The sequence below is a fragment of the Taudactylus pleione genome, unplaced genomic scaffold (genome assembly GCF_031769625.1).
Source record: "Taudactylus pleione unplaced genomic scaffold, aTauple2 ptg000136l, whole genome shotgun sequence".
NCBI classification, from domain to species: Eukaryota; Metazoa; Chordata; class Amphibia; order Anura; family Myobatrachidae; genus Taudactylus; species Taudactylus pleione.
In genome coordinates, this window is record NW_028284538.1 from 1,496,245 (window position 1) to 1,509,075 (window position 12,831).

Sequence of the window (12,831 nt, forward strand, 5' to 3'; positions counted from 1 at the left end):
TACAGCCAAATATTTCACATTTTAACTCATCAGTCCAGAGCACCTGCTGCCATGTTTCTGCACCCCAGTTCCTATGTTTTCGTGCATAGTTGAGTCGCTTGGCCTTGTTTCCATGTTGAAGGTATGGCTTTTTTCCGCAATTCTTCTATGAAGACCACTTCTGGACAGACTTCTCCGAACAGTAGATGTATGTAACTGGGTCCCACTGGTTTCTGCCAGTTCTGAACCATGTTCCAAATACCGGGTCAGACCCGGGATTTAGTGTAAAAGTGGTAAAAGGGTCCTTGAAAAATAACCCGGGTTTACTGCCCCACTAATCCAAACTGGGTAGCGAGCAGGGTTGGACACAGTAACGACCTGCGCTATGGGGCTGTATGTACAGTCCAACCAAGGTCATGCCTAAAATGAGCTGATTAGCGGCTGTGGAGCAGTGACCTCACACGGGCCGAAGGTGCACTGTAATACTCCTTTTACACTAAAGTCCTTGTTTTGACCTAGTATTTGGAACATAGTACCAAACCGGGGCTGACCCCCTTCAGACTGCTGCGCTGACCTGGGTTATTTCTGGGTTGGCGTCGTACACACTGCTCACACTGTGGAACTGTTCTGGCGGCGCTTGGAGATGACATCATCAATAACCCGGATTTTAGCTACGGTGTGAAAAGGGTATTAATGGGGTCTGACCTGTGGGCCTGATTCAGAGCCGAACGCTCTGACCAGAGCGCTCGCTCTGAATCAGGGCCCTCCTCCCTAAAAATGGAGCGGCCTCTTGGACGCTCGCATAGCTGTGGGTTACCACCCACAGCTTATGCGAGCGTCCATGATGATGGTCGCGATGGTCAAGACCATCGCGACCATCAGGTTTGCGACGAGACCCTGCGGTAGGGTCTCGCTGCCGCAAGCCCTGGAGTGCTTTTGGCTCTCAGAGCCAAAATCACTCCCACTGACATCACACTACTGATGTCAGTGGGAACGCCTCCGTCTGGCAGGCACGCCCACCAAAGGGGGCATGCTGTCACTCACCACATCGACAGCACACCCCCTTTGGTGCGAGACCCCGAGCGACGTATTCCTCGTCGCTCGCCGGGTCTCGCGCATGCGCACGATGGAGCTCCCTCCGTCGTGCGCATTCGGCCAACATCGACCCGCTTGCGAGCGTCCTTCGCTCGCGAGCGGGTCTGAATCTGGCCCTGTGTTCATAATCCCGGATTCGATACAGGATTTTGGTGTGAAAGGGGCATGAGCTAACTGAATTTATACTGTAAGCTCCACTGGAGCAGGGACTGATGTGAAAGATTAAAGACAATTAAATTGCTGGCACTCTATATTGCTACTATATTATTATTAGATAATATAATGGTAATATTTGCTGCATGCCTATCTAGTATATGATGTTATGGAACCCTTGTCATGCCATATAAATGGAAGATAATAATAGAATCAGATACTGCATTATACTGTACACTATTCTATCACTGTGACACAATATTATTATAAGTCAGATGTAAATACTAAAGATGCTGGAATCATTTATGGCTCTGTCATTATTACATAGTGTCAATACTCTTGGAACACTATTTGAAGGTTCCTGGGAAAAAAACAAATATGCAACATTATTTGTAAAAGTGTTATCTTCACCTACAACAAAACATAGACTGCTTTGATGCTTTACTTTATCATGCGGTTAATTCATGTTACAACACAGAAGAGATAGTTGTATAATCTGTGTATCTCACTCTCCCTATGTCTAGTGTTATAGAAGACTATATGGGAGTCAGAGGTGGGAACAAGTGGCCGATGGTCGCACTGTGCTTGCATCCTGATCAGTGGCAGCTTTTACCTAGTGGCTGCTAGGCTGCAGCCCCCCCAGTAAAATCCGCCACTTCAGTGAGCCAATGCAGTCCTTGACTGCACTGGCTACACTGTGACTGGAGGTGGCTTCCCATTGGAAGCACCAACTGCCAGTCACGCACAGGACAGACAGCCCCTGGGGAAGGTGTCTTTGTCCTCCCCCTGGGACTGACAGTCCGGCCTGCCATAAGCAGAGAGCGCTGATCTGCCTTTCAGGCAGCCCTACAGGGTTTCTCGGGGCTGCTACCAATGCAGCCCTGAGAAGCTGGTCTGGTGTTACGCTCATGCACATGCGCAAGTCCGGTGCCTGACATTTATTGCGCAGGCACCGGTATCAGAAGCAGTGGCAGCCCCCCTTTAGGTAAGAGGGCAGGAGCTGCTGCTGATCCTGATGGATGCCGCACAGAGGCGCAGAATGAAATTTGCATGGCGTTTCATGCAATTTCGATGAGTGTTTCAGAGTGGTAAGTGGGTGGTGGGGGTGTAGCTACCAGACACGGGTGTGTTGGTGTCAACGACTGTGTCTAAAGACACAGTTGTATTGACACCGGCAGCCATGTTCAGTTGGCCTTTCTGCATCTGCCATAGGGCTGATACAATGTCCAGTGGTGTGGCCAATGATATGCTGATAGTGCATCTTTGTACTCACATCGGCGGAATCGCACTACAGCCGGTGGGCATCTCAGTAGGACGCATATCAGCCGTAACATTAGAATAAAGATGTACTAGTGGCTGCAACAAAAAATGCAGTCCTCACTGCAATAGTGATTACCTCAGAATCACCCCCTATGCTCCATATGTTTTTTATTGGAAGACTTTTTCTGTAGGTGGACTTTTACAAATTCTGGAAGTAATGGCGTAAGGCTTCAGGCGCAATGATCAGAAGATCAGTCAGCACTACGGCCTGTCACAGATTTTGGAAGTCCTGGCTTATATCATCAGGCTAAGACAAGGACAATGGGAGATGTAATGTTTTAACAGAATTGTTAGCGGTTTTTCTGAACTTAAATTAACAAGTTTTATGACTTTATTTGTCAATCTGTGGCCACAAGAGCATGTAGCACCACAGGTTTCCTGTATCCTTTTTTTTTTTTTAAATAAAGTTATTTTTATTACATTTATATAACATAAGCATAAAAAAGAAAAACCGCAATCCAATTATATTTTCACACATAAAATAAAAAATAAATAAAAATAAAATTAAATTAAAACAATAACAACCGCCACACTTGGTATATACTTGACAGAAAAAACAAAAACAAATTAAAAGTAAATGTTTGTTTTCACACCAATTACTATAAGGTCGAGGGGATGCATAATTTGACTCTATCCACCTGATCCATATACTATCAAATTTAGTTTCTGCATTACGGGCAAGATACAAATATCGCTCATGGTCCACAGTCAAATTTACTAAAGAAACCCACTCTTGAAAGTCCGGCCAGTAGGAGCCAACCATGATCGAGCCAGGCATACTTTGGCAAGTGCACATAAATGAATAGCATATTGAGTGCTATAACGGTCCAGCTCATCATCTTCTCTAGCTCCTATGCTACAAAACTGAGGTGTAAGTATTGGAAGTGGAATACCGGTATGGGACAGAGCGGACCTAACCTTGGCCCAAAATACTTGAATCACACAGCATTCCCACAACAAATGCCAGAAAGTCCCCTGAACATTGCCACATTTGGGACAGATATCAGACTGTCTGCCTCCAAAACGTACCAATCTAACGGGGGTTAAATATGCTCTGTGTAAAATAAATAGCTGTGTTTGCTGAAATCATATAGACACGGTAGCCTTACTTGGAAATTCCAAAGCTGCTTCCCACTCCTCATCACTAATGATACCAACCATAGATTCCCAACCACAATGCAGAGTAGACAGGATTTCACTATGATATGAGGACAGCATAAAGGGGTAAGCTAGAGACAATGATTTTACAGGCCCCAACTTTAACACAAACTCTTTCCCTGGGGATAGGGCAACAGACTGAGGACCATCCTTAAATTGGGCCTCAAGCGCATGTCTGAGTTTCAAAAACCTGCAAAAATAAGCAGCTGGAAGTTTAAATTCATTCATTAATTGAGTAAAAGATTTCAAAACTTCATTGGAGTATAATTGCCCTACTGTACCAATTCCCCTTTTATCCCAAACCTGTCTTAAAGGAAGAGAGGCCAGTTCAGAAAATCGACACGAATACCACAAGGGGGTATCCGGGTCTATATCAGTAAATTGGATTTATGTATGTATTTCCCGCCATATTTTAACTGCTTGAATAAGCAATGGGGGACCACCCCTAGAAATCTTACCACTTAACAGCGCCTGTAAGGGAGTATGGACCTCATTCAGAGCGAGCGCTCGCTCTGAATGAGGGCGGCCGCTTCCATTTTCTGAGCCGGCCTCCTGGCCGCTCGCTAGGCTGTGGGTTTCCACCCACAGCTTAAACGAGCGACCAGGATGATGGTTGCGATGTGAAACCTCCGTTTGTGAAACCACCCGCCACGCCCACAAAACGGGGCGAGCTGTCGATCAACATCGACAGCCGTCCCTTTTGTAGTGAGCCCCGGAGCGAAAGAATTTCTCTCGCTCCAGGGCTTGCGCGCGCGCAGTGCGGCCACTGCGTGTGCGCACGGCAAAAACATCGACCCGCTTGCGAGCGGGTCTGAATGAGGTCCTATGTCCTGGCGTTGCCTGTGAAATAAGAAAAGCAGGCAGGGGGTCAAAGTGGCTATCCTGTATCCAAGACCGAACATGAGCCAACTGAGCAGCATAGTAATATAAACGGAAATGAGGAAGGGCCATACCACCACTCCCTCTGGGCCTAGTAAGTACATAAAATCTCAAACGAGGCCGCTTACCTGCCCAAATAAGAGATGAGAGCATACTATTCAATTTACGAAATACAGCTGCAGGAATATAAATGGGATTGTTGCAATATGTAGAGAAATTTGGGTTGTACTACCATTTTTATTAGGTTCACCCTGCCCATAACTGTAAGAGGGAGTCTACTCCAGGAACCAATCTTTTCCTTTTCTTCTGATCGATTAGATTTCCAAACCCCTAAATATATAAATCTTGGGACCCAGCAAAGATGCAAAGGAAACACCGACACAGTAGGGAGAGCACCCCGCAAAGGTAAAATAGAAGATTTACCCCAATTAGTAGTAAAGCCTGAATAACTACTAAATTATATTTAGAACTACTGGCATTGCCACCTTATAATCGCTAAGGAACAATAATAAATCATCTGCGTATAAAGCAATTTTATCCACTTTGTTCCCCAACTGAAACCCCATAATATCAGGATGAGCCCGAATAATACAAGCCAGTGGTTCTATGGCAAACAGGGCAGGGGATAACGGGCAACCCTGTCTAGTGCCACGAAAAAGGGAAAAAAAGGGGGAAATAAAACCATTAACAGAAATCCTAGCACTGGGTCTATCATATAATAGTTGCACCCATTTGATAAAAACAGGTCCCACACCCATACCACTCATGACTTCCCAAAGATAGGCCCACTCTACAGAATCAAAGGCTTTCGCTGCGTCTAAAGACACAACAACCGAGGCCGATTCCTCCTCATGAGAAGCCTGCAAATGAGTAAATAAACGTCTAATATTTATCGAGGTCGATTTACCTGGCATGAAGTCGGTCTGATCCAGGTGCACTATTGAGGCTATGACCTGGTTAAGTCTTAAAGACAAAATTTTGGCTAGAATTTTGGCATCTGTGGGAATCAGTGAGATTGGCCTATGAGCTTCAGGGAATCTAGGATCCTTCCCAGGTTTTGGCAATACAATAATGACAGCCTCAGACATAGAAGACTGGAACACACCATCCTAATATAAATCACTGAATAACTTGAGCAATCTAAGCATAAATATCCCAGCATGTTTTTTATATAATTCTATCGGTATGCCGTCACTACCTGGAGCCTTGCCACCCGGGAAGGATTTGACAGCAGCCTCTATCTCTGCTAGGGAGAATGGGGCATCTAAGAAGGCATGAGCCTCAGACGAGAGTGATGGTAATCTAATAGCAGAAACATATGACTGCAGTTCAACCATGGAACAGGACAACTGTGTACTATATATATTCTTATAGAATGTGAGATAAGTATCAGCTATATCTGGAGTAGACGTGACCACCGTACCATCCGGCCGTACAAGCTCAGCAACGGTCACAGTTGGGCGATCAGCGTGTACTAAATGTGCCAGATAACTGCCTGTCCTATCCGCATGCGCATAATGTGCATGTGGTTTAAACAATAAACTCCGCATATTGCTATCCAATAGGTGAGCTTTCCATGTAGATTGAGCTGCTAACCACTGTACCCTAGATGTATCCAACTTGTCCCTCAAGTAAACAAGTTCCAAACGACGGGGTTTCTGACTCTAATTCAGTCTCTTTCCTCCTGTAGAATAATTTCAATTCAGCTACACGTTTAATCAGAGTACCACGCATATATGCCTTAAATGAATCGCACACAATAGGCGCCGAGGCAGATCCAACATTCTCCGCAAATTAGCCATCCCACAAGGCCTCTAACTCAGAGCCCGCCTTCGTATGATTAAGCCAGAAGGGGTGGAGTTTCCAAAATACCTGCCCCCTAGAACTAGCTACCTCCAAAGACATCAGAAGTGGAGAATGATCTGACACCCCTCTAGCCTTATAGGTCATATGACAAATTTTAGGGAGCAAACTGGGTGAAACTAGGGCCAATTCAATGCCAGAAAAGGAATGATAAGTTGCAGAAAACATGAGAACTGTTGCACACCTGGATTTCTAACCCTCTAAGCGTCCACCCACCCTAAACTATCTATAAATTTAGCAAAGCCCGACCTTCCTCCACCTAACTGTGTACTGGAGGTTTCCGCCATTTATCTAAAGAAGGATCAACAAGATTGGTGAAATCCCCTAAATAGATTATTGGAGTACCAGGAGACACAGCCACAAATTCAGCTGCACGCTTCAGCACTTCATAGGTAAAAGGGGGAGGTATATATACGGCCAGTATACTGTATATAGCGGCATAGAATGTATTTTACAATCCAGAAATACATATCTACCATAGGGATCTGACTTAACTGAGTTTAGTACAAATGAGACAGATTTCTTAATAAGAACCGAGACTCCCCTCGACGATGATGTGTGGGAGGCGTGATACGCCCATCCGACCCACGGCCGCCTAAGAGAAAGAAGCCTACTACCAACTAAATGGGTCTCAGTGAGACAAATAATGTCAGAGTTATACTGTTTAAGCAGCTTTAATACTAAAGAGCGCTTCACTTTATCGTTCACTCCGCGGACATTCCACGTAAGAAAATTTAAGAGAGACATACAACAATTAAAAAAAAAACCATAGCAGTATAGTACATGTAACCTCCTCCCTCGAACCCAACACACAATAATACTTTAAAATGCATCCAGGTGTGGCCATAAAAGAAAAGAAAAGAAATAACACAAAAACAAAAAATAAATAATAACAGTAACCAATCCTCCCAGAATCCCCAATCCACCCTCACCCTCCACCCCGTATACCACCCCCAACTTCGGCATACCTATATCCCAAACTCAGAAATACAACAGTATTGTAGTTTATGTAACTAAACTAATAGCAATACAACAACAGGGCAATATATTGCAGCAACTACCATTGCAGGGGAGCCCCCCGGCAATAAAAACCGGTGTCATTCGCAACAGAAAAATATTAAATAAAAACACTGAACACATATTAAATGTTAGAATTGTGTGACTTAGCAAATATAAACCTGTATCATCGATAAACAGAATATAATACCGGCATTATATAAACAAAGGAGCTCAGGCTGGAGCCAGTTGCCGGCCACCAGGAGCATATTGGTAAAGCCAAGCACCCGCCTCCCGCGGAGTTGAGAAAAGATTTGATTCTCCATTTGCCACGACCCTGAGCTTGGATGGAAAAAACATAGCATACGATATATTTAAGTCTCGGAGTGCGCTTAATAGGCAAGAATTGGGCCCTATCCTTTTGGACCTCCATAGCAAAGTCTGGAAAAGCAGAGATCTTCACGCCATTTCTGACCAAGGGGCCTTTAATGCATCCCAGACGCAGCACTGCATTCCGGTGTTTATAATGCAGGAACCTCGCTATTAAGGTACGAGGCGAAGCGCCAGGTGGATGACGGCGAGTGGTGACACGGTGAGCCCTTTCCACAGCAAATTGTAAGGAAAATGAGTCCTTGCCATAAGATTCAATTAGCCATGTTTCCAGGAATGATTCAGGAGAGGAACCCTCCCCCCCTCCGGTAGCCCAACGAAGCGGACATTATTTCGATGCAGACGGCCCTCCATGTCCAGCAATTTATTTTGTATAGTGGAAATTTGTTGACTCATAGAAGACACGTTATCTTTCACGGAACCATGCGAATTTTCCAAAGTGGATATACGAGTTTCCACCTCACCCACACGCTCCCTGACCCGCTGTACATCCTGCCACAGCAGAGACAAATCTCATTGTACCTTTTCAATTTTATCCGAAAGGCGCTTTTCACTAGCCGCTATCGCCTCTAGCACCTGCTGCAAAGTGACCACATGTGGGGCAGTAGAGGTCGTCCCCTGCGGATTATCTGTAGCATCTGGAGGAGAGGATTCACTGGGTGATGTGGGCTGTGGAGCCTGAGAGGTAGAAGTGCGTGCGTATTTTTCAGTTAGCTCTATCAGCGGCTTGCCCAGATTTCCCCATACTGACAACACTTAGATAACACAGTCACGGCAGGAGTCCAGCAGAAGACAAGATATATGCAAGCAAGGAGGAGTGGAGGAAGATGAAAAGATGGCCGCCGGGTCATTCAAGCCACGCCCACTATTTTACAAATGGGAGATGAGAAAGAGGGTCATAGGCAAAGACAGGCAGGTTGCCCTCAGGAGTCCCCGGGTTCCCCACCGATATCCCCGCTGTCAGCCTGGGCACAGCGAGCTGACAGGAGGACAGAAGACAGGAGGGAACACTGCAACCCCGGCCAGAGCCCTGACGCAGGCGCACAGTCTCCCAACACAGCAGGCACACAAGTACGCGGCTCTCGACAGCAGCGGCTGTCAGAAACCAGACCGGAGTGTGGCTACAGGTATCAGGTACACAGAAAGGTCCAGGGGGACCTGCAGACACCGGGACAGTGGGGTCAGGATAGATTCCCAGGAAGTTAAGCCGGGGAGCTCTCCGGACTCGCGTCACACTCGCGTCTCACTCCCTCGCCGCCGTAGCCACGCCCCTGCCTGTATCTGTATCCTTACATTTTCCGTATACCGATGTCTTCTGGCACAAATAATGTATAGTGATTATGCATAAAATGATGTAGAAACTGCTGTTATTAAAAAAAAAAACATTGATAAATAGGCCCCTTTATATAGGATCTCAATAAAAACTTTTACAATGAATATACACACACCTGACAAAGTTTTCCAAAATTAAACTTGTTGGATGGCCTCCCCATACACAGTTTTTGTAATGGTCCTTTGTACCCCTGGTCTGCTCCCTGCAGCACATGCTTAGGACCAAAGACATGGATGACTGAGACACTGGTGTCCACTAATCCTTGCTGATGTTATAGATAACTGCTTTATGTCTATTTATGTGTATTTATTGAGATCCCACATTAATATATATATCATTAAGATGTTACATGTGGCCTGCATTGTTTATTATAAATAATCCATTTATGTGGATGAAGAAATTGTTTCACTCCCCATGCTGTGAATTCTCCTGGCTTCTGGAGTCTATGTATTCAGATAAGTAATAATCATTCATATAAAAGTACGCAGTATTAATCTATACCCCTGTTCCCATTGTATCATATGGTTTTACACCACGAGAGCTTCTTGTTCTGTTTTTTTTTTTTTTTTTTATAGAAGAATTTGGTTCTTTGCTGGTTTTGGAATTTCAAGAGTGCTGCTCTACCACTGGTCTATTTCTACATTTCTCAAAGCTACAGTGGTGTGATATACACAGTATATAGGCACTCTCAGAGTTCATAGAAAATAGTTTCAATTCATTACATACCACCAGCAATTAAGGTATACATCAAAGTTTTGATCCCCATATGCAACCTTTGTCAAGATTACAAACTTACTTGCAATAAGTAAATGCTTTATTAAAAAAAAAAATCTCCAAGAACCTTTAATCACCATTTTATTTAACTTAATTCCTTTGGGAAGAGTCCTCTATATTCCATGTATCCACTGCATCTTGGCAAAATAAAAACCACATTGGCGACAAAGGACTACACTTAACGGAGTGAGTTCACCGGCCACTGTCATAGAAATGAATTGGAGCGCTCTGATTAGTTATAGTGGGTGAGCTCACTCCAATTAATTCCTAGAGGACTTAGGGGCCCATTATGAAAGAGTTTTATCATAAGCAACTAGTGATTTGCCTATGGTAATGGTACTCCAGCCAATTAGCTCCTAACTGTCATCTGTTTGAAAAATTACAGTTGGGAGCTGATTGGCTTGAGCACCATTTATCATATGCAATGAATTTTAAAACTCGTTGAAAAAAGGCCCCTTAGATACTGTGATATAGTCGGGGTAGGGGTCCCTTTCCTGGGGTAGATGGACACCTCCTTACACACAGCAGCCAGGAAACAGCACACCAGTCCAGGGTTTTTGTGCTAGCTGGTCGGAAACAGTTTTATTGTGCAACATAAAAAACAAAATAAAAATAAGTCCTAGCCCGTCTGGGCACTAACTAGACAGGTTATTCCCTCTCTACAAGTGGCAAGGCGTACTGCCTTACCACAAATACAAACACAGCACTTTCAAATATCACAGTGTCTCTGAACAAACCTCAGTGTCTGTTCTCCCCAGGGTATGTGAGCCACTGAACCAAAGCCTAACACAGCTTATCTGAGCCACTTCCAGGTGCAACTGCTAATCATCCTGCTCTCAGACTGAAAGGCCCAACACCTGGAATGGTCTGTGGATGGGGCCCTCCCTTCTCTTCTCACATCCACACCCCTAGGACCCATTATCCGGCTTTTACCAAAAGCCGACACTTCTGGTCTGTTTGGCACAACAGACTTTTCCTGGGGGTTTTAAAACACATATGATAGGAATCTGGGACACACATATATGCCATCCCAGACTTCTCCAGTGCTTCTACCACATATCCCCCCTTTGTTTCGACCTGTGGGGCAGAACAACTGCAGCCCCCAAACAATGAACACGCGACAAAGTATCTGCATTGGCCAGCTGGCTTTTGCAGTGCCAAGAACCACCTTGTTATTCTCCCATTGCTCACTTTGTTCTCTGACATCCATCTCAAAGAGGCATGGTCAGTGATCAACCTGAACTTCCTTCCCATCAAGTAGTACCTGAGAGTTTCTAATGCCCACTTTATGGCCAATGCTTCTTTCTCGACCGTAACATAGTTTCTCTCATGTACATTCAATTTCCTGCTTAAGCAACAAATAGGGTGTTCTTCTTCTTCTTTACTCTGGGACACGATCGCTTCTTTGCCTACATCTGATGCATCAGTTTGCACAACAAACTCCTTGTCAAAATCAGGGGTCATCAGAACTGGTTGGGTACACAATGCAATTTTTAAACCCTGAAAAGCCTTCTCTGCTTCCATTTAACCATGACTTCCTGTTTGCCTTTGGCAAGGTCAGTTAGTGGGACTGCAATGGTGGCAAATTGGGTATAAATCTCCTATAATATCCAGTAATCCCTAAGAAGGCTCTCACCTGCTTCTTATTCAGGGGTTGTGGCCAGTTTTGTATTGCCTCAATTTTATTAAGCTGTGGCTTTATCAAAGCCCCGCCAATGGTGTATGTGAGATACATTACTTCTTCCATCCCTAGGCAACATCCTTTTGGGTTGGCTGTCAATCCTGTCCTATAGATGGAGTCCAACACTGCTTGCACTCTGGGCAAGTGAGACTGCCAATCAGGACTATGAATGACCACACCATCTAGATAAGCAGTAGCATACCGTCTATGGGGCCTTAAAATTCTATCCATCATCCTTTGGAAGGTAGCTAGTGCCCCATGTAACCCAAAGGGCAACATCTTGTATTGGAACAACCCTTCTGGTACAGAAAAGGCTGTCTTTTCTTTGCATTCTCAGTTAACGGCACTTGCCAATACCCTTTGGTTAAGTCTAGAGTGGTTAAATACCTGGCTGTTCCTAGTTTTTCAAATAGTACATCCACCCTAGGCATAGGGTAGGCATCAAACTTTAACACACTGTTCAATTTTCGGAAATCGTTGCAGAAACACACACTCCCGTCAGGCTTTGGAATAAGCACAATGGGACTTGACCACTCACTATGTGATTCTTCAATTACACCCAATGCCAATTTTTTTTTAATTTCTATAGATACAGATTCTCTTTGGGCTTCTGGTAACCTATAGGGCTTTAGGTTAATCTTAACCCCTGGGTCAGTGATTATGTCATGTTTAATGACTTTGGTTTTGCCCGGTTTATCTGAAAACAAAACCCTATTTCTGCTAAGAAATTCCTTAACTTCCTGCTGTCGAACTGCCGACAGGGTTTTAGCTACTCACTGCGGGAACCAAGGGCCCTGGGTTTACTGGAGGGGCTTGGACGGCTGACAGAGCTGCTCTATCCTTCCAAGGTTTTATAAGATTTACATGGCATATTGGTTCTGGCTTTCTTTTCCCCGGCTGGTAAACTTTATAATTAACCTCCCCCACTTTTAAATTTTCCCCGGCTTTAACCAGAGTAGGGTCATTTAACTGTTCCACGGCAAAGACCTCTTTTCTGACTTCCAGATCAGGCAGACGACCAACTGGCTCAATAACGTTTCCCATCTCAGTAGGAGGCATATCACTTGGTGAGCCACCATCATTCTCAGACACTGAAGAAACTCCCTCTGCTACTGCATCAGTAACCTTCTCAAATGGGTCAGGGTTATTTACTTCTATAACAAATCGGCTTTCCCACAACTTCCACAAGTGAGCAAAGTACAGTATCTCC

The 12,831-nt window shown here is 44.7% G+C and overlaps 1 protein-coding gene and 1 pseudogene across 1 annotated transcript in view; one reads left to right on the plus strand and one right to left on the minus strand.

The window, feature by feature from the left end:
* Window positions 1-12,831, plus strand: part of LOC148522892 (neuropeptide Y receptor type 4-2-like) — a 44,181-nt gene that overhangs the window by 3,327 nt on the left and 28,023 nt on the right. The gene's annotated exons all lie outside the window — the stretch shown is intronic.
* Window positions 1,558-12,680, minus strand: LOC148522893 (uncharacterized; annotated as a pseudogene).